Here is a 17,500-nt window from a genome sequence, read left to right as displayed (position 1 = left end):
TGCAGGGCCCTTTGAAAACCGGCCACCAAATGGGCCTATTTCTCTGCCCTCTATTACCATTGACGCCCTCAGCCGTTGTGCTCACCGGGAGCAAGGCCGCAGTCTTTTCTCTCCCCTACATTTGCGCTGTTCAGCGACGGCAGGGACACAAATGCATGCTGTGATAAGTTTGCAGCCTCCCCGAGGGAAAGCCAGCTGTTGCTGGCACACGGGACGTGATGTCGTCCTTGTACTTCCTCTGCAAAAGTGACTGCACTGCCGCTGGCCAGCACTGTTGTTGGAGGCCCCCTGTCTCCCCCGGAGAGGGAGCAGCGCCCTCTGCTGCCTAGAAAGATGAAAAAGCTTACAGCACCTGGTATTCCCAGGCGGTCTCCCATCCAAGTACTAACCAGGCCCGACCCTGCTTAGCTTCCGAGATCGGACGAGATCGGGCGTGTTCAGAGTGGTATGGCCGTAAGCAATTGAGGCGGCGGCAGGGAGGCCTTTTATACACGGCTTAGCCTGTGCCTACTGCAGGGCCCTTTGAAAACCGGCCACCAAATGGGCCTATTTCTCTGCCCTCTATTATCATTGACGCCCTCAGCCGTTGTGCTCACCGGGAGCAAGGCCGCAGTCTTTTCTCTCCCCTACATTTGCGCTGTTCAGCGACGGCAGGGACACAAATGCATGCTGTGATAAGTTTGCAGCCTCCCCGAGGGAAAGCCAGCTGTTGCTGGCACACAGGACGTGATGTCGTCCTTGTACTTCCTCTGCAAAAGTGACTGCACTGCCGCTGGCCAGCACTGTTGTTGGAGGCCCCCTGTCTCCCCCGGAGAGGGAGCAGCGCCCTCTGCTGCCTAGAAAGATGAAAAAGCTTACAGCACCTGGTATTCCCAGGCGGTCTCCCATCCAAGTACTAACCAGGCCCGACCCTGCTTAGCTTCCGAGATCGGACGAGATCGGGCGTGTTCAGAGTGGTATGGCCGTAAGCAAATGAGGCGGCGGCAGGGAGGCCTTTTATACACGGCTTAGCCTGTGCCTACTGCAGGGCCCTTTGAAAACCGGCCACCAAATGGGCCTATTTCTCTGCCCTCTATTATCATTGACGCCCTCAGCCGTTGTGCTCACCGGGAGCAAGGCCGCAGTCTTTTCTCTCCCCTACATTTGCGCTGTTCAGCGACGGCAGGGACACAAATGCATGCTGTGATAAGTTTGCAGCCTCCCCGAGGGAAAGCCAGCTGTTGCTGGCACACGGGACGTGATGTCGTCCTTGTACTTTCTCTGCAAAAGTGACTGCACTGCCGCTGGCCAGCACTGTTGTTGGAGGCCCCCTGTCTCCCCCGGAGAGGGAGCAGCGCCCTCTGCTGCCTAGAAAGATGAAAAAGCTTACAGCACCTGGTATTCCCAGGCGGTCTCCCATCCAAGTACTAACCAGGCCCGACCCTGCTTAGCTTCCGAGATCGGACGAGATCGGGCGTGTTCAGAGTGGTATGGCCGTAAGCAATTGAGGCGGCGGCAGGGAGGCCTTTTATACACGGCTTAGCCTGTGCCTACTGCAGGGCCCTTTGAAAACCGGCCACCAAATGGGCCTATTTCTCTGCCCTCTATTATCATTGACGCCCTCAGCCGTTGTGCTCACCGGGAGCAAGGCCGCAGTCTTTTCTCTCCCCTACATTTGCGCTGTTCAGCGACGGCAGGGACACAAATGCATGCTGTGATAAGTTTGCAGCCTCCCCGAGGGAAAGCCAGCTGTTGCTGGCACACGGGACGTGATGTCGTCCTTGTACTTCCTCTGCAAAAGTGACTGCACTGCCGCTGGCCAGCACTGTTGTTCGAGGCCCCCTGTCTCCCCCGGAGAGGGAGCAGCGCCCTCTGCTGCCTAGAAAGATGAAAAAGCTTACAGCACCTGGTATTCCCAGGCGGTCTCCCATCCAAGTACTAACCAGGCCCGACCCTGCTTAGCTTCCGAGATCGGACGAGATCGGGCGTGTTCAGAGTGGTATGGCCGTAAGCAATTGAGGCGGCGGCAGGGAGGCCTTTTATACACGGCTTAGCCTGTGCCTACTGCAGGGCCCTTTGAAAACCGGCCACCAAATGGGCCTATTTCTCTGCCCTCTATTACCATTGACGCCCTCAGCCGTTGTGCTCACCGGGAGCAAGGCCGCAGTCTTTTCTCTCCCCTACATTTGCGCTGTTCAGCGACGGCAGGGACACAAATGCATGCTGTGATAAGTTTGCAGCCTCCCCGAGGGAAAGCCAGCTGTTGCTGGCACACGGGACGTGATGTCGTCCTTGTACTTCCTCTGCAAAAGTGACTGCACTGCCGCTGGCCAGCACTGTTGTTGGAGGCCCCCTGTCTCCCCCGGAGAGGGAGCAGCGCCCTCTGCTGCCTAGAAAGATGAAAAAGCTTACAGCACCTGGTATTCCCAGGCGGTCTCCCATCCAAGTACTAACCAGGCCCGACCCTGCTTAGCTTCCGAGATCGGACGAGATCGGGCGTGTTCAGAGTGGTATGGCCGTAAGCAATTGAGGCGGCGGCAGGGAGGCCTTTTATACACGGCTTAGCCTGTGCCTACTGCAGGGCCCTTTGAAAACCGGCCACCAAATGGGCCTATTTCTCTGCCCTCTATTATCATTGACGCCCTCAGCCGTTGTGCTCACCGGGAGCAAGGCCGCAGTCTTTTCTCTCCCCTACATTTGCGCTGTTCAGCGACGGCAGGGACACAAATGCATGCTGTGATAAGTTTGCAGCCTCCCCGAGGGAAAGCCAGCTGTTGCTGGCACACGGGACGTGATGTCGTCCTTGTACTTCCTCTGCAAAAGTGACTGCACTGCCGCTGGCCAGCACTGTTGTTGGAGGCCCCCTGTCTCCCCCGGAGAGGGAGCAGCGCCCTCTGCTGCCTAGAAAGATGAAAAAGCTTACAGCACCTGGTATTCCCAGGCGGTCTCCCATCCAAGTACTAACCAGGCCCGACCCTGCTTAGCTTCCGAGATCGGACGAGATCGGGCGTGTTCAGAGTGGTATGGCCGTAAGCAATTGAGGCGGCGGCAGGGAGGCCTTTTATACACGGCTTAGCCTGTGCCTACTGCAGGGCCCTTTGAAAACCGGCCACCAAATGGGCCTATTTCTCTGCCCTCTATTATCATTGACGCCCTCAGCCGTTGTGCTCACCGGGAGCAAGGCCGCAGTCTTTTCTCTCCCCTACATTTGCGCTGTTCAGCGACGGCAGGGACACAAATGCATGCTGTGATAAGTTTGCAGCCTCCCCGAGGGAAAGCCAGCTGTTGCTGGCACACGGGACGTGATGTCGTCCTTGTACTTCCTCTGCAAAAGTGACTGCACTGCCGCTGGCCAGCACTGTTGTTGGAGGCCCCCTGTCTCCCCCGGAGAGGGAGCAGCGCCCTCTGCTGCCTAGAAAGATGAAAAAGCTTACAGCACCTGGTATTCCCAGGCGGTCTCCCATCCAAGTACTAACCAGGCCCGACCCTGCTTAGCTTCCGAGATCGGACGAGATCGGGCGTGTTCAGAGTGGTATGGCCGTAAGCAATTGAGGCGGCGGCAGGGAGGCCTTTTATACACGGCTTAGCCTGTGCCTACTGCAGGGCCCTTTGAAAACCGGCCACCAAATGGGCCTATTTCTCTGCCCTCTATTATCATTGACGCCCTCAGCCGTTGTGCTCACCGGGAGCAAGGCCGCAGTCTTTTCTCTCCCCTACATTTGCGCTGTTCAGCGACGGCAGGGACACAAATGCATGCTGTGATAAGTTTGCAGCCTCCCCGAGGGAAAGCCAGCTGTTGCTGGCACACGGGACGTGATGTCGTCCTTGTACTTCCTCTGCAAAAGTGACTGCACTGCCGCTGGCCAGCACTGTTGTTGGAGGCCCCCTGTCTCCCCCGGAGAGGGAGCAGCGCCCTCTGCTGCCTAGAAAGATGAAAAAGCTTACAGCACCTGGTATTCCCAGGCGGTCTCCCATCCAAGTACTAACCAGGCCCGACCCTGCTTAGCTTCCGAGATCGGACGAGATCGGGCGTGTTCAGAGTGGTATGGCCGTAAGCAATTGAGGCGGCGGCAGGGAGGCCTTTTATACACGGCTTAGCCTGTGCCTACTGCAGGGCCCTTTGAAAACCGGCCACCAAATGGGCCTATTTCTCTGCCCTCTATTACCATTGACGCCCTCAGCCGTTGTGCTCACCGGGAGCAAGGCCGCAGTCTTTTCTCTCCCCTACATTTGCGCTGTTCAGCGACGGCAGGGACACAAATGCATGCTGTGATAAGTTTGCAGCCTCCCCGAGGGAAAGCCAGCTGTTGCTGGCACACGGGACGTGATGTCGTCCTTGTACTTCCTCTGCAAAAGTGACTGCACTGCCGCTGGCCAGCACTGTTGTTGGAGGCCCCCTGTCTCCCCCGGAGAGGGAGCAGCGCCCTCTGCTGCCTAGAAAGATGAAAAAGCTTACAGCACCTGGTATTCCCAGGCGGTCTCCCATCCAAGTACTAACCAGGCCCGACCCTGCTTAGCTTCCGAGATCGGACGAGATCGGGCGTGTTCAGAGTGGTATGGCCGTAAGCAAATGAGGCTGCGGCAGGGAGGCCTTTTATACACGGCTTAGCCTGTGCCTACTGCAGGGCCCTTTGAAAACCGGCCACCAAATGGGCCTATTTCTCTGCCCTCTATTATCATTGACGCCCTCAGCCGTTGTGCTCACCGGGAGCAAGGCCGCAGTCTTTTCTCTCCCCTACATTTGCGCTGTTCAGCGACGGCAGGGACACAAATGCATGCTGTGATAAGTTTGCAGCCTCCCCGAGGGAAAGCCAGCTGTTGCTGGCACACGGGACGTGATGTCGTCCTTGTACTTCCTCTGCAAAAGTGACTGCACTGCCGCTGGCCAGCACTGTTGTTGGAGGCCCCCTGTCTCCCCCGGAGAGGGAGCAGCGCCCTCTGCTGCCTAGAAAGATGAAAAAGCTTACAGCACCTGGTATTCCCAGGCGGTCTCCCATCCAAGTACTAACCAGGCCCGACCCTGCTTAGCTTCCGAGATCGGACGAGATCGGGCGTGTTCAGAGTGGTATGGCCGTAAGCAATTGAGGCGGCGGCAGGGAGGCCTTTTATACACGGCTTAGCCTGTGCCTACTGCAGGGCCCTTTGAAAACCGGCCACCAAATGGGCCTATTTCTCTGCCCTCTATTATCATTGACGCCCTCAGCCGTTGTGCTCACCGGGAGCAAGGCCGCAGTCTTTTCTCTCCCCTACATTTGCGCTGTTCAGCGACGGCAGGGACACAAATGCATGCTGTGATAAGTTTGCAGCCTCCCCGAGGGAAAGCCAGCTGTTGCTGGCACACGGGACGTGATGTCGTCCTTGTACTTCCTCTGCAAAAGTGACTGCACTGCCGCTGGCCAGCACTGTTGTTGGAGGCCCCCTGTCTCCCCCGGAGAGGGAGCAGCGCCCTCTGCTGCCTAGAAAGATGAAAAAGCTTACAGCACCTGGTATTCCCAGGCGGTCTCCCATCCAAGTACTAACCAGGCCCGACCCTGCTTAGCTTCCGAGATCGGACGAGATCGGGCGTGTTCAGAGTGGTATGGCCGTAAGCAATTGAAGCGGCGGCAGGGAGGCCTTTTATACACGGCTTAGCCTGTGCCTACTGCAGGGCCCTTTGAAAACCGGCCACCAAATGGGCCTATTTCTCTGCCCTCTATTATCATTGACGCCCTCAGCCGTTGTGCTCACCGGGAGCAAGGCCGCAGTCTTTTCTCTCCCCTACATTTGCGCTGTTCAGCGACGGCAGGGACACAAATGCATGCTGTGATAAGTTTGCAGCCTCCCCGAGGGAAAGCCAGCTGTTGCTGGCACACGGGACGTGATGTCGTCCTTGTACTTCCTCTGCAAAAGTGACTGCACTGCCGCTGGCCAGCACTGTTGTTGGAGGCCCCCTGTCTCCCCCGGAGAGGGAGCAGCGCCCTCTGCTGCCTAGAAAGATGAAAAAGCTTACAGCACCTGGTATTCCCAGGCGGTCTCCCATCCAAGTACTAACCAGGCCCGACCCTGCTTAGCTTCCGAGATCGGACGAGATCGGGCGTGTTCAGAGTGGTATGGCCGTAAGCAATTGAGGCGGCGGCAGGGAGGCCTTTTATACACGGCTTAGCCTGTGCCTACTGCAGGGCCCTTTGAAAACCGGCCACCAAATGGGCCTATTTCTCTGCCCTCTATTATCATTGACGCCCTCAGCCGTTGTGCTCACCGGGAGCAAGGCCGCAGTCTTTTCTCTCCCCTACATTTGCGCTGTTCAGCGACGGCAGGGACACAAATGCATGCTGTGATAAGTTTGCAGCCTCCCCGAGGGAAAGCCAGCTGTTGCTGGCACACGGGACGTGATGTCGTCCTTGTACTTCCTCTGCAAAAGTGACTGCACTGCCGCTGGCCAGCACTGTTGTTGGAGGCCCCCTGTCTCCCCCGGAGAGGGAGCAGCGCCCTCTGCTGCCTAGAAAGATGAAAAAGCTTACAGCACCTGGTATTCCCAGGCGGTCTCCCATCCAAGTACTAACCAGGCCCGACCCTGCTTAGCTTCCGAGATCGGACGAGATCGGGCGTGTTCAGAGTGGTATGGCCGTAAGCAATTGAGGCGGCGGCAGGGAGGCCTTTTATACACGGCTTAGCCTGTGCCTACTGCAGGGCCCTTTGAAAACCGGCCACCAAATGGGCCTATTTCTCTGCCCTCTATTATCATTGACGCCCTCAGCCGTTGTGCTCACCGGGAGCAAGGCCGCAGTCTTTTCTCTCCCCTACATTTGCGCTGTTCAGCGACGGCAGGGACACAAATGCATGCTGTGATAAGTTTGCAGCCTCCCCGAGGGAAAGCCAGCTGTTGCTGGCACACGGGACGTGATGTCGTCCTTGTACTTCCTCTGCAAAAGTGACTGCACTGCCGCTGGCCAGCACTGTTGTTGGAGGCCCCCTGTCTCCCCCGGAGAGGGAGCAGCGCCCTCTGCTGCCTAGAAAGATGAAAAAGCTTACAGCACCTGGTATTCCCAGGCGGTCTCCCATCCAAGTACTAACCAGGCCCGACCCTGCTTAGCTTCCGAGATCGGACGAGATCGGGCGTGTTCAGAGTGGTATGGCCGTAAGCAATTGAGGCGGCGGCAGGGAGGCCTTTTATACACGGCTTAGCCTGTGCCTACTGCAGGGCCCTTTGAAAACCGGCCACCAAATGGGCCTATTTCTCTGCCCTCTATTATCATTGACGCCCTCAGCCGTTGTGCTCACCGGGAGCAAGGCCGCAGTCTTTTCTCTCCCCTACATTTGCGCTGTTCAGCGACGGCAGGGACACAAATGCATGCTGTGATAAGTTTGCAGCCTCCCCGAGGGAAAGCCAGCTGTTGCTGGCACACGGGACGTGATGTCGTCCTTGTACTTCCTCTGCAAAAGTGACTGCACTGCCGCTGGCCAGCACTGTTGTTGGAGGCCCCCTGTCTCCCCCGGAGAGGGAGCAGCGCCCTCTGCTGCCTAGAAAGATGAAAAAGCTTACAGCACCTGGTATTCCCAGGCGGTCTCCCATCCAAGTACTAACCAGGCCCGACCCTGCTTAGCTTCCGAGATCGGACGAGATCGGGCGTGTTCAGAGTGGTATGGCCGTAAGCAATTGAGGCGGCGGCAGGGAGGCCTTTTATACACGGCTTAGCCTGTGCCTACTGCAGGGCCCTTTGAAAACCGGCCACCAAATGGGCCTATTTCTCTGCCCTCTATTATCATTGACGCCCTCAGCCGTTGTGCTCACCGGGAGCAAGGCCGCAGTCTTTTCTCTCCCCTACATTTGCGCTGTTCAGCGACGGCAGGGACACAAATGCATGCTGTGATAAGTTTGCAGCCTCCCCGAGGGAAAGCCAGCTGTTGCTGGCACACGGGACGTGATGTCGTCCTTGTACTTCCTCTGCAAAAGTGACTGCACTGCCGCTGGCCAGCACTGTTGTTGGAGGCCCCCTGTCTCCCCCGGAGAGGGAGCAGCGCCCTCTGCTGCCTAGAAAGATGAAAAAGCTTACAGCACCTGGTATTCCCAGGCGGTCTCCCATCCAAGTACTAACCAGGCCCGACCCTGCTTAGCTTCCGAGATCGGACGAGATCGGGCGTGTTCAGAGTGGTATGGCCGTAAGCAATTGAGGCGGCGGCAGGGAGGCCTTTTATACACGGCTTAGCCTGTGCCTACTGCAGGGCCCTTTGAAAACCGGCCACCAAATGGGCCTATTTCTCTGCCCTCTATTATCATTGACGCCCTCAGCCGTTGTGCTCACCGGGAGCAAGGCCGCAGTCTTTTCTCTCCCCTACATTTGCGCTGTTCAGCGACGGCAGGGACACAAATGCATGCTGTGATAAGTTTGCAGCCTCCCCGAGGGAAAGCCAGCTGTTGCTGGCACACGGGACGTGATGTCGTCCTTGTACTTCCTCTGCAAAAGTGACTGCACTGCCGCTGGCCAGCACTGTTGTTGGAGGCCCCCTGTCTCCCCCGGAGAGGGAGCAGCGCCCTCTGCTGCCTAGAAAGATGAAAAAGCTTACAGCACCTGGTATTCCCAGGCGGTCTCCCATCCAAGTACTAACCAGGCCCGACCCTGCTTAGCTTCCGAGATCGGACGAGATCGGGCGTGTTCAGAGTGGTATGGCCGTAAGCAATTGAGGCGGCGGCAGGGAGGCCTTTTATACACGGCTTAGCCTGTGCCTACTGCAGGGCCCTTTGAAAACCGGCCACCAAATGGGCCTATTTCTCTGCCCTCTATTATCATTGACGCCCTCAGCCGTTGTGCTCACCGGGAGCAAGGCCGCAGTCTTTTCTCTCCCCTACATTTGCGCTGTTCAGCGACGGCAGGGACACAAATGCATGCTGTGATAAGTTTGCAGCCTCCCCGAGGGAAAGCCAGCTGTTGCTGGCACACGGGACGTGATGTCGTCCTTGTACTTCCTCTGCAAAAGTGACTGCACTGCCGCTGGCCAGCACTGTTGTTGGAGGCCCCCTGTCTCCCCCGGAGAGGGAGCAGCGCCCTCTGCTGCCTAGAAAGATGAAAAAGCTTACAGCACCTGGTATTCCCAGGCGGTCTCCCATCCAAGTAATAACCAGGCCCGACCCTGCTTAGCTTCCGAGATCGGACGAGATCGGGCGTGTTCAGAGTGGTATGGCCGTAAGCAATTGAGGCGGCGGCAGGGAGGCCTTTTATACACGGCTTAGCCTGTGCCTACTGCAGGGCCCTTTGAAAACCGGCCACCAAATGGGCCTATTTCTCTGCCCTCTATTATCATTGACGCCCTCAGCCGTTGTGCTCACCGGGAGCAAGGCCGCAGTCTTTTCTCTCCCCTACATTTGCGCTGTTCAGCGACGGCAGGGACACAAATGCATGCTGTGATAAGTTTGCAGCCTCCCCGAGGGAAAGCCAGCTGTTGCTGGCACACGGGACGTGATGTCGTCCTTGTACTTCCTCTGCAAAAGTGACTGCACTGCCGCTGGCCAGCACTGTTGTTGGAGGCCCCCTGTCTCCCCCGGAGAGGGAGCAGCGCCCTCTGCTGCCTAGAAAGATGAAAAAGCTTACAGCACCTGGTATTCCCAGGCGGTCTCCCATCCAAGTACTAACCAGGCCCGACCCTGCTTAGCTTCCGAGATCGGACGAGATCGGGCGTGTTCAGAGTGGTATGGCCGTAAGCAATTGAGGCGGCGGCAGGGAGGCCTTTTATACACGGCTTAGCCTGTGCCTACTGCAGGGCCCTTTGAAAACCGGCCACCAAATGGGCCTATTTCTCTGCCCTCTATTATCATTGACGCCCTCAGCCGTTGTGCTCACCGGGAGCAAGGCCGCAGTCTTTTCTCTCCCCTACATTTGCGCTGTTCAGCGACGGCAGGGACACAAATGCATGCTGTGATAAGTTTGCAGCCTCCCCGAGGGAAAGCCAGCTGTTGCTGGCACACGGGACGTGATGTCGTCCTTGTACTTCCTCTGCAAAAGTGACTGCACTGCCGCTGGCCAGCACTGTTGTTGGAGGCCCCCTGTCTCCCCCGGAGAGGGAGCAGCGCCCTCTGCTGCCTAGAAAGATGAAAAAGCTTACAGCACCTGGTATTCCCAGGCGGTCTCCCATCCAAGTACTAACCAGGCCCGACCCTGCTTAGCTTCCGAGATCGGACGAGATCGGGCGTGTTCAGAGTGGTATGGCCGTAAGCAATTGAGGCGGCGGCAGGGAGGCCTTTTATACACGGCTTAGCCTGTGCCTACTGCAGGGCCCTTTGAAAACCGGCCACCAAATGGGCCTATTTCTCTGCCCTCTATTATCATTGACGCCCTCAGCCGTTGTGCTCACCGGGAGCAAGGCCGCAGTCTTTTCTCTCCCCTACATTTGCGCTGTTCAGCGACGGCAGGGACACAAATGCATGCTGTGATAAGTTTGCAGCCTCCCCGAGGGAAAGCCAGCTGTTGCTGGCACACGGGACGTGATGTCGTCCTTGTACTTCCTCTGCAAAAGTGACTGCACTGCCGCTGGCCAGCACTGTTGTTGGAGGCCCCCTGTCTCCCCCGGAGAGGGAGCAGCGCCCTCTGCTGCCTAGAAAGATGAAAAAGCTTACAGCACCTGGTATTCCCAGGCGGTCTCCCATCCAAGTACTAACCAGGCCCGACCCTGCTTAGCTTCCGAGATCGGACGAGATCGGGCGTGTTCAGAGTGGTATGGCCGTAAGCAATTGAGGCGGCGGCAGGGAGGCCTTTTATACACGGCTTAGCCTGTGCCTACTGCAGGGCCCTTTGAAAACCGGCCACCAAATGGGCCTATTTCTCTGCCCTCTATTATCATTGACGCCCTCAGCCGTTGTGCTCACCGGGAGCAAGGCCGCAGTCTTTTCTCTCCCCTACATTTGCGCTGTTCAGCGACGGCAGGGACACAAATGCATGCTGTGATAAGTTTGCAGCCTCCCCGAGGGAAAGCCAGCTGTTGCTGGCACACGGGACGTGATGTCGTCCTTGTACTTCCTCTGCAAAAGTGACTGCACTGCCGCTGGCCAGCACTGTTGTTGGAGGCCCCCTGTCTCCCCCGGAGAGGGAGCAGCGCCCTCTGCTGCCTAGAAAGATGAAAAAGCTTACAGCACCTGGTATTCCCAGGCGGTCTCCCATCCAAGTACTAACCAGGCCCGACCCTGCTTAGCTTCCGAGATCGGACGAGATCGGGCGTGTTCAGAGTGGTATGGCCGTAAGCAATTGAGGCGGCGGCAGGGAGGCCTTTTATACACGGCTTAGCCTGTGCCTACTGCAGGGCCCTTTGAAAACCGGCCACCAAATGGGCCTATTTCTCTGCCCTCTATTATCATTGACGCCCTCAGCCGTTGTGCTCACCGGGAGCAAGGCCGCAGTCTTTTCTCTCCCCTACATTTGCGCTGTTCAGCGACGGCAGGGACACAAATGCATGCTGTGATAAGTTTGCAGCCTCCCCGAGGGAAAGCCAGCTGTTGCTGGCACACGGGACGTGATGTCGTCCTTGTACTTCCTCTGCAAAAGTGACTGCACTGCCGCTGGCCAGCACTGTTGTTGGAGGCCCCCTGTCTCCCCCGGAGAGGGAGCAGCGCCCTCTGCTGCCTAGAAAGATGAAAAAGCTTACAGCACCTGGTATTCCCAGGCGGTCTCCCATCCAAGTACTAACCAGGCCCGACCCTGCTTAGCTTCCGAGATCGGACGAGATCGGGCGTGTTCAGAGTGGTATGGCCGTAAGCAATTGAGGCGGCGGCAGGGAGGCCTTTTATACACGGCTTAGCCTGTGCCTACTGCAGGGCCCTTTGAAAACCGGCCACCAAATGGGCCTATTTCTCTGCCCTCTATTATCATTGACGCCCTCAGCCGTTGTGCTCACCGGGAGCAAGGCCGCAGTCTTTTCTCTCCCCTACATTTGCGCTGTTCAGCGACGGCAGGGACACAAATGCATGCTGTGATAAGTTTGCAGCCTCCCCGAGGGAAAGCCAGCTGTTGCTGGCACACGGGACGTGATGTCGTCCTTGTACTTCCTCTGCAAAAGTGACTGCACTGCCGCTGGCCAGCACTGTTGTTGGAGGCCCCCTGTCTCCCCCGGAGAGGGAGCAGCGCCCTCTGCTGCCTAGAAAGATGAAAAAGCTTACAGCACCTGGTATTCCCAGGCGGTCTCCCATCCAAGTACTAACCAGGCCCGACCCTGCTTAGCTTCCGAGATCGGACGAGATCGGGCGTGTTCAGAGTGGTATGGCCGTAAGCAATTGAGGCGGCGGCAGGGAGGCCTTTTATACACGGCTTAGCCTGTGCCTACTGCAGGGCCCTTTGAAAACCGGCCACCAAATGGGCCTATTTCTCTGCCCTCTATTATCATTGACGCCCTCAGCCGTTGTGCTCACCGGGAGCAAGGCCGCAGTCTTTTCTCTCCCCTACATTTGCGCTGTTCAGCGACGGCAGGGACACAAATGCATGCTGTGATAAGTTTGCAGCCTCCCCGAGGGAAAGCCAGCTGTTGCTGGCACACGGGACGTGATGTCGTCCTTGTACTTCCTCTGCAAAAGTGACTGCACTGCCGCTGGCCAGCACTGTTGTTGGAGGCCCCCTGTCTCCCCCGGAGAGGGAGCAGCGCCCTCTGCTGCCTAGAAAGATGAAAAAGCTTACAGCACCTGGTATTCCCAGGCGGTCTCCCATCCAAGTACTAACCAGGCCCGACCCTGCTTAGCTTCCGAGATCGGACGAGATCGGGCGTGTTCAGAGTGGTATGGCCGTAAGCAATTGAGGCGGCGGCAGGGAGGCCTTTTATACACGGCTTAGCCTGTGCCTACTGCAGGGCCCTTTGAAAACCGGCCACCAAATGGGCCTATTTCTCTGCCCTCTATTATCATTGACGCCCTCAGCCGTTGTGCTCACCGGGAGCAAGGCCGCAGTCTTTTCTCTCCCCTACATTTGCGCTGTTCAGCGACGGCAGGGACACAAATGCATGCTGTGATAAGTTTGCAGCCTCCCCGAGGGAAAGCCAGCTGTTGCTGGCACACGGGACGTGATGTCGTCCTTGTACTTCCTCTGCAAAAGTGACTGCACTGCCGCTGGCCAGCACTGTTGTTGGAGGCCCCCTGTCTCCCCCGGAGAGGGAGCAGCGCCCTCTGCTGCCTAGAAAGATGAAAAAGCTTACAGCACCTGGTATTCCCAGGCGGTCTCCCATCCAAGTACTAACCAGGCCCGACCCTGCTTAGCTTCCGAGATCGGACGAGATCGGGCGTGTTCAGAGTGGTATGGCCGTAAGCAATTGAGGCGGCGGCAGGGAGGCCTTTTATACACGGCTTAGCCTGTGCCTACTGCAGGGCCCTTTGAAAACCGGCCACCAAATGGGCCTATTTCTCTGCCCTCTATTATCATTGACGCCCTCAGCCGTTGTGCTCACCGGGAGCAAGGCCGCAGTCTTTTCTCTCCCCTACATTTGCGCTGTTCAGCGACGGCAGGGACACAAATGCATGCTGTGATAAGTTTGCAGCCTCCCCGAGGGAAAGCCAGCTGTTGCTGGCACACGGGACGTGATGTCGTCCTTGTACTTCCTCTGCAAAAGTGACTGCACTGCCGCTGGCCAGCACTGTTGTTGGAGGCCCCCTGTCTCCCCCGGAGAGGGAGCAGCGCCCTCTGCTGCCTAGAAAGATGAAAAAGCTTACAGCACCTGGTATTCCCAGGCGGTCTCCCATCCAAGTACTAACCAGGCCCGACCCTGCTTAGCTTCCGAGATCGGACGAGATCGGGCGTGTTCAGAGTGGTATGGCCGTAAGCAATTGAGGCGGCGGCAGGGAGGCCTTTTATACACGGCTTAGCCTGTGCCTACTGCAGGGCCCTTTGAAAACCGGCCACCAAATGGGCCTATTTCTCTGCCCTCTATTATCATTGACGCCCTCAGCCGTTGTGCTCACCGGGAGCAAGGCCGCAGTCTTTTCTCTCCCCTACATTTGCGCTGTTCAGCGACGGCAGGGACACAAATGCATGCTGTGATAAGTTTGCAGCCTCCCCGAGGGAAAGCCAGCTGTTGCTGGCACACGGGACGTGATGTCGTCCTTGTACTTCCTCTGCAAAAGTGACTGCACTGCCGCTGGCCAGCACTGTTGTTGGAGGCCCCCTGTCTCCCCCGGAGAGGGAGCAGCGCCCTCTGCTGCCTAGAAAGATGAAAAAGCTTACAGCACATGGTATTCCCAGGCGGTCTCCCATCCAAGTACTAACCAGGCCCGACCCTGCTTAGCTTCCGAGATCGGACGAGATCGGGCGTGTTCAGAGTGGTATGGCCGTAAGCAATTGAGGCGGCGGCAGGGAGGCCTTTTATACACGGCTTAGCCTGTGCCTACTGCAGGGCCCTTTGAAAACCGGCCACCAAATGGGCCTATTTCTCTGCCCTCTATTATCATTGACGCCCTCAGCCGTTGTGCTCACCGGGAGCAAGGCCGCAGTCTTTTCTCTCCCCTACATTTGCGCTGTTCAGCGACGGCAGGGACACAAATGCATGCTGTGATAAGTTTGCAGCCTCCCCGAGGGAAAGCCAGCTGTTGCTGGCACACGGGACGTGATGTCGTCCTTGTACTTCCTCTGCAAAAGTGACTGCACTGCCGCTGGCCAGCACTGTTGTTGGAGGCCCCCTGTCTCCCCCGGAGAGGGAGCAGCGCCCTCTGCTGCCTAGAAAGATGAAAAAGCTTACAGCACCTGGTATTCCCAGGCGGTCTCCCATCCAAGTACTAACCAGGCCCGACCCTGCTTAGCTTCCGAGATCGGACGAGATCGGGCGTGTTCAGAGTGGTATGGCCGTAAGCAATTGAGGCGGCGGCAGGGAGGCCTTTTATACACGGCTTAGCCTGTGCCTACTGCAGGGCCCTTTGAAAACCGGCCACCAAATGGGCCTATTTCTCTGCCCTCTATTATCATTGACGCCCTCAGCCGTTGTGCTCACCGGGAGCAAGGCCGCAGTCTTTTCTCTCCCCTACATTTGCGCTGTTCAGCGACGGCAGGGACACAAATGCATGCTGTGATAAGTTTGCAGCCTCCCCGAGGGAAAGCCAGCTGTTGCTGGCACACGGGACGTGATGTCGTCCTTGTACTTCCTCTGCAAAAGTGACTGCACTGCCGCTGGCCAGCACTGTTGTTGGAGGCCCCCTGTCTCCCCCGGAGAGGGAGCAGCGCCCTCTGCTGCCTAGAAAGATGAAAAAGCTTACAGCACCTGGTATTCCCAGGCGGTCTCCCATCCAAGTACTAACCAGGCCCGACCCTGCTTAGCTTCCGAGATCGGACGAGATCGGGCGTGTTCAGAGTGGTATGGCCGTAAGCAATTGAGGCGGCGGCAGGGAGGCCTTTTATACACGGCTTAGCCTGTGCCTACTGCAGGGCCCTTTGAAAACCGGCCACCAAATGGGCCTATTTCTCTGCCCTCTATTATCATTGACGCCCTCAGCCGTTGTGCTCACCGGGAGCAAGGCCGCAGTCTTTTCTCTCCCCTACATTTGCGCTGTTCAGCGACGGCAGGGACACAAATGCATGCTGTGATAAGTTTGCAGCCTCCCCGAGGGAAAGCCAGCTGTTGCTGGCACACGGGACGTGATGTCGTCCTTGTACTTCCTCTGCAAAAGTGACTGCACTGCCGCTGGCCAGCACTGTTGTTGGAGGCCCCCTGTCTCCCCCGGAGAGGGAGCAGCGCCCTCTGCTGCCTAGAAAGATGAAAAAGCTTACAGCACCTGGTATTCCCAGGCGGTCTCCCATCCAAGTACTAACCAGGCCCGACCCTGCTTAGCTTCCGAGATCGGACGAGATCGGGCGTGTTCAGAGTGGTATGGCCGTAAGCAATTGAGGCGGCGGCAGGGAGGCCTTTTATACACGGCTTAGCCTGTGCCTACTGCAGGGCCCTTTGAAAACCGGCCACCAAATGGGCCTATTTCTCTGCCCTCTATTATCATTGACGCCCTCAGCCGTTGTGCTCACCGGGAGCAAGGCCGCAGTCTTTTCTCTCCCCTACATTTGCGCTGTTCAGCGACGGCAGGGACACAAATGCATGCTGTGATAAGTTTGCAGCCTCCCCGAGGGAAAGCCAGCTGTTGCTGGCACACGGGACGTGATGTCGTCCTTGTACTTCCTCTGCAAAAGTGACTGCACTGCCGCTGGCCAGCACTGTTGTTGGAGGCCCCCTGTCTCCCCCGGAGAGGGAGCAGCGCCCTCTGCTGCCTAGAAAGATGAAAAAGCTTACAGCACCTGGTATTCCCAGGCGGTCTCCCATCCAAGTACTAACCAGGCCCGACCCTGCTTAGCTTCCGAGATCGGACGAGATCGGGCGTGTTCAGAGTGGTATGGCCGTAAGCAATTGAGGCGGCGGCAGGGAGGCCTTTTATACACGGCTTAGCCTGTGCCTACTGCAGGGCCCTTTGAAAACCGGCCACCAAATGGGCCTATTTCTCTGCCCTCTATTATCATTGACGCCCTCAGCCGTTGTGCTCACCGGGAGCAAGGCCGCAGTCTTTTCTCTCCCCTACATTTGCGCTGTTCAGCGACGGCAGGGACACAAATGCATGCTGTGATAAGTTTGCAGCCTCCCCGAGGGAAAGCCAGCTGTTGCTGGCACACGGGACGTGATGTCGTCCTTGTACTTCCTCTGCAAAAGTGACTGCACTGCCGCTGGCCAGCACTGTTGTTGGAGGCCCCCTGTCTCCCCCGGAGAGGGAGCAGCGCCCTCTGCTGCCTAGAAAGATGAAAAAGCTTACAGCACCTGGTATTCCCAGGCGGTCTCCCATCCAAGTACTAACCAGGCCCGACCCTGCTTAGCTTCCGAGATCGGACGAGATCGGGCGTGTTCAGAGTGGTATGGCCGTAAGCAATTGAGGCGGCGGCAGGGAGGCCTTTTATACACGGCTTAGCCTGTGCCTACTGCAGGGCCCTTTGAAAACCGGCCACCAAATGGGCCTATTTCTCTGCCCTCTATTATCATTGACGCCCTCAGCCGTTGTGCTCACCGGGAGCAAGGCCGCAGTCTTTTCTCTCCCCTACATTTGCGCTGTTCAGCGACGGCAGGGACACAAATGCATGCTGTGATAAGTTTGCAGCCTCCCCGAGGGAAAGCCAGCTGTTGCTGGCACACGGGACGTGATGTCGTCCTTGTACTTCCTCTGCAAAAGTGACTGCACTGCCGCTGGCCAGCACTGTTGTTGGAGGCCCCCTGTCTCCCCCGGAGAGGGAGCAGCGCCCTCTGCTGCCTAGAAAGATGAAAAAGCTTACAGCACCTGGTATTCCCAGGCGGTCTCCCATCCAAGTACTAACCAGGCCCGACCCTGCTTAGCTTCCGAGATCAGACGAGATCGGGCGTGTTCAGAGTGGTATGGCCGTAAGCAATTGAGGCGGCGGCAGGGAGGCCTTTTATACACGGCTTAGCCTGTGCCTACTGCAGGGCCCTTTGAAAACCGGCCACCAAATGGGCCTATTTCTCTGCCCTCTATTATCATTGACGCCCTCAGCCGTTGTGCTCACCGGGAGCAAGGCCGCAGTCTTTTCTCTCCCCTACATTTGCG

General features: G+C 57.5%; 34 non-coding genes across 34 annotated transcripts; all 34 read right to left on the bottom strand.

The window, feature by feature from the left end:
- Positions 1 to 340: 340 nt before the first annotated feature.
- LOC144541358 (5S ribosomal RNA) lies at positions 341 to 459 on the bottom strand. The gene has a single exon (XR_013506483.1). It is a non-coding gene; the product is annotated as a 5S ribosomal RNA (ribosomal RNA).
- Positions 460 to 851: 392 nt separating this feature from the next.
- LOC144541347 (5S ribosomal RNA) lies at positions 852 to 970 on the bottom strand. The gene has a single exon (XR_013506482.1). It is a non-coding gene; the product is annotated as a 5S ribosomal RNA (ribosomal RNA).
- Positions 971 to 1,362: 392 nt separating this feature from the next.
- Positions 1,363 to 1,481, bottom strand: LOC144541335 (5S ribosomal RNA). The gene has a single exon (XR_013506480.1). It is a non-coding gene; the product is annotated as a 5S ribosomal RNA (ribosomal RNA).
- A 392-nt stretch (positions 1,482 to 1,873) lies between these two features.
- On the bottom strand, positions 1,874 to 1,992 carry LOC144541324 (5S ribosomal RNA). The gene has a single exon (XR_013506479.1). It is a non-coding gene; the product is annotated as a 5S ribosomal RNA (ribosomal RNA).
- Positions 1,993 to 2,384: 392 nt separating this feature from the next.
- On the bottom strand, positions 2,385 to 2,503 carry LOC144541312 (5S ribosomal RNA). The gene has a single exon (XR_013506478.1). It is a non-coding gene; the product is annotated as a 5S ribosomal RNA (ribosomal RNA).
- A 392-nt stretch (positions 2,504 to 2,895) lies between these two features.
- LOC144541301 (5S ribosomal RNA) lies at positions 2,896 to 3,014 on the bottom strand. The gene has a single exon (XR_013506477.1). It is a non-coding gene; the product is annotated as a 5S ribosomal RNA (ribosomal RNA).
- Positions 3,015 to 3,406: 392 nt separating this feature from the next.
- Positions 3,407 to 3,525, bottom strand: LOC144541290 (5S ribosomal RNA). The gene has a single exon (XR_013506476.1). It is a non-coding gene; the product is annotated as a 5S ribosomal RNA (ribosomal RNA).
- A 392-nt stretch (positions 3,526 to 3,917) lies between these two features.
- On the bottom strand, positions 3,918 to 4,036 carry LOC144541279 (5S ribosomal RNA). The gene has a single exon (XR_013506473.1). It is a non-coding gene; the product is annotated as a 5S ribosomal RNA (ribosomal RNA).
- A 392-nt stretch (positions 4,037 to 4,428) lies between these two features.
- On the bottom strand, positions 4,429 to 4,547 carry LOC144541268 (5S ribosomal RNA). Its single transcript, XR_013506464.1, has one exon. It is a non-coding gene; the product is annotated as a 5S ribosomal RNA (ribosomal RNA).
- A 392-nt stretch (positions 4,548 to 4,939) lies between these two features.
- Positions 4,940 to 5,058, bottom strand: LOC144541257 (5S ribosomal RNA). Its single transcript, XR_013506463.1, has one exon. It is a non-coding gene; the product is annotated as a 5S ribosomal RNA (ribosomal RNA).
- Positions 5,059 to 5,450: 392 nt separating this feature from the next.
- LOC144541246 (5S ribosomal RNA) lies at positions 5,451 to 5,569 on the bottom strand. Its single transcript, XR_013506461.1, has one exon. It is a non-coding gene; the product is annotated as a 5S ribosomal RNA (ribosomal RNA).
- Positions 5,570 to 5,961: 392 nt separating this feature from the next.
- Positions 5,962 to 6,080, bottom strand: LOC144541235 (5S ribosomal RNA). The gene has a single exon (XR_013506449.1). It is a non-coding gene; the product is annotated as a 5S ribosomal RNA (ribosomal RNA).
- A 392-nt stretch (positions 6,081 to 6,472) lies between these two features.
- On the bottom strand, positions 6,473 to 6,591 carry LOC144541223 (5S ribosomal RNA). The gene has a single exon (XR_013506437.1). It is a non-coding gene; the product is annotated as a 5S ribosomal RNA (ribosomal RNA).
- Positions 6,592 to 6,983: 392 nt separating this feature from the next.
- Positions 6,984 to 7,102, bottom strand: LOC144541212 (5S ribosomal RNA). Its single transcript, XR_013506426.1, has one exon. It is a non-coding gene; the product is annotated as a 5S ribosomal RNA (ribosomal RNA).
- Positions 7,103 to 7,494: 392 nt separating this feature from the next.
- On the bottom strand, positions 7,495 to 7,613 carry LOC144541201 (5S ribosomal RNA). Its single transcript, XR_013506415.1, has one exon. It is a non-coding gene; the product is annotated as a 5S ribosomal RNA (ribosomal RNA).
- A 392-nt stretch (positions 7,614 to 8,005) lies between these two features.
- On the bottom strand, positions 8,006 to 8,124 carry LOC144541190 (5S ribosomal RNA). The gene has a single exon (XR_013506404.1). It is a non-coding gene; the product is annotated as a 5S ribosomal RNA (ribosomal RNA).
- A 392-nt stretch (positions 8,125 to 8,516) lies between these two features.
- Positions 8,517 to 8,635, bottom strand: LOC144541179 (5S ribosomal RNA). Its single transcript, XR_013506394.1, has one exon. It is a non-coding gene; the product is annotated as a 5S ribosomal RNA (ribosomal RNA).
- A 392-nt stretch (positions 8,636 to 9,027) lies between these two features.
- On the bottom strand, positions 9,028 to 9,146 carry LOC144541117 (5S ribosomal RNA). Its single transcript, XR_013506332.1, has one exon. It is a non-coding gene; the product is annotated as a 5S ribosomal RNA (ribosomal RNA).
- Positions 9,147 to 9,538: 392 nt separating this feature from the next.
- Positions 9,539 to 9,657, bottom strand: LOC144541168 (5S ribosomal RNA). Its single transcript, XR_013506383.1, has one exon. It is a non-coding gene; the product is annotated as a 5S ribosomal RNA (ribosomal RNA).
- Positions 9,658 to 10,049: 392 nt separating this feature from the next.
- Positions 10,050 to 10,168, bottom strand: LOC144541157 (5S ribosomal RNA). Its single transcript, XR_013506372.1, has one exon. It is a non-coding gene; the product is annotated as a 5S ribosomal RNA (ribosomal RNA).
- Positions 10,169 to 10,560: 392 nt separating this feature from the next.
- Positions 10,561 to 10,679, bottom strand: LOC144541146 (5S ribosomal RNA). Its single transcript, XR_013506361.1, has one exon. It is a non-coding gene; the product is annotated as a 5S ribosomal RNA (ribosomal RNA).
- A 392-nt stretch (positions 10,680 to 11,071) lies between these two features.
- On the bottom strand, positions 11,072 to 11,190 carry LOC144541135 (5S ribosomal RNA). Its single transcript, XR_013506350.1, has one exon. It is a non-coding gene; the product is annotated as a 5S ribosomal RNA (ribosomal RNA).
- Positions 11,191 to 11,582: 392 nt separating this feature from the next.
- On the bottom strand, positions 11,583 to 11,701 carry LOC144541124 (5S ribosomal RNA). Its single transcript, XR_013506339.1, has one exon. It is a non-coding gene; the product is annotated as a 5S ribosomal RNA (ribosomal RNA).
- Positions 11,702 to 12,093: 392 nt separating this feature from the next.
- Positions 12,094 to 12,212, bottom strand: LOC144541113 (5S ribosomal RNA). The gene has a single exon (XR_013506328.1). It is a non-coding gene; the product is annotated as a 5S ribosomal RNA (ribosomal RNA).
- Positions 12,213 to 12,604: 392 nt separating this feature from the next.
- On the bottom strand, positions 12,605 to 12,723 carry LOC144541102 (5S ribosomal RNA). Its single transcript, XR_013506317.1, has one exon. It is a non-coding gene; the product is annotated as a 5S ribosomal RNA (ribosomal RNA).
- Positions 12,724 to 13,115: 392 nt separating this feature from the next.
- On the bottom strand, positions 13,116 to 13,234 carry LOC144541091 (5S ribosomal RNA). The gene has a single exon (XR_013506306.1). It is a non-coding gene; the product is annotated as a 5S ribosomal RNA (ribosomal RNA).
- A 392-nt stretch (positions 13,235 to 13,626) lies between these two features.
- LOC144541080 (5S ribosomal RNA) lies at positions 13,627 to 13,745 on the bottom strand. Its single transcript, XR_013506295.1, has one exon. It is a non-coding gene; the product is annotated as a 5S ribosomal RNA (ribosomal RNA).
- Positions 13,746 to 14,137: 392 nt separating this feature from the next.
- On the bottom strand, positions 14,138 to 14,256 carry LOC144541136 (5S ribosomal RNA). The gene has a single exon (XR_013506351.1). It is a non-coding gene; the product is annotated as a 5S ribosomal RNA (ribosomal RNA).
- A 392-nt stretch (positions 14,257 to 14,648) lies between these two features.
- On the bottom strand, positions 14,649 to 14,767 carry LOC144541069 (5S ribosomal RNA). The gene has a single exon (XR_013506284.1). It is a non-coding gene; the product is annotated as a 5S ribosomal RNA (ribosomal RNA).
- Positions 14,768 to 15,159: 392 nt separating this feature from the next.
- On the bottom strand, positions 15,160 to 15,278 carry LOC144541057 (5S ribosomal RNA). The gene has a single exon (XR_013506272.1). It is a non-coding gene; the product is annotated as a 5S ribosomal RNA (ribosomal RNA).
- A 392-nt stretch (positions 15,279 to 15,670) lies between these two features.
- LOC144541046 (5S ribosomal RNA) lies at positions 15,671 to 15,789 on the bottom strand. The gene has a single exon (XR_013506261.1). It is a non-coding gene; the product is annotated as a 5S ribosomal RNA (ribosomal RNA).
- Positions 15,790 to 16,181: 392 nt separating this feature from the next.
- Positions 16,182 to 16,300, bottom strand: LOC144541035 (5S ribosomal RNA). Its single transcript, XR_013506250.1, has one exon. It is a non-coding gene; the product is annotated as a 5S ribosomal RNA (ribosomal RNA).
- A 392-nt stretch (positions 16,301 to 16,692) lies between these two features.
- Positions 16,693 to 16,811, bottom strand: LOC144541024 (5S ribosomal RNA). The gene has a single exon (XR_013506239.1). It is a non-coding gene; the product is annotated as a 5S ribosomal RNA (ribosomal RNA).
- Positions 16,812 to 17,203: 392 nt separating this feature from the next.
- On the bottom strand, positions 17,204 to 17,322 carry LOC144540845 (5S ribosomal RNA). Its single transcript, XR_013506063.1, has one exon. It is a non-coding gene; the product is annotated as a 5S ribosomal RNA (ribosomal RNA).
- Positions 17,323 to 17,500: the final 178 nt, after the last annotated feature.

The sequence above is a fragment of the Centroberyx gerrardi genome, chromosome 10, assembly GCF_048128805.1.
Source record: "Centroberyx gerrardi isolate f3 chromosome 10, fCenGer3.hap1.cur.20231027, whole genome shotgun sequence".
NCBI classification, from domain to species: Eukaryota; Metazoa; Chordata; class Actinopteri; order Beryciformes; family Berycidae; genus Centroberyx; species Centroberyx gerrardi.
Note: the sequence above shows the minus strand (reverse complement) of the source record. Positions and strands in the feature narration are given on the sequence as shown.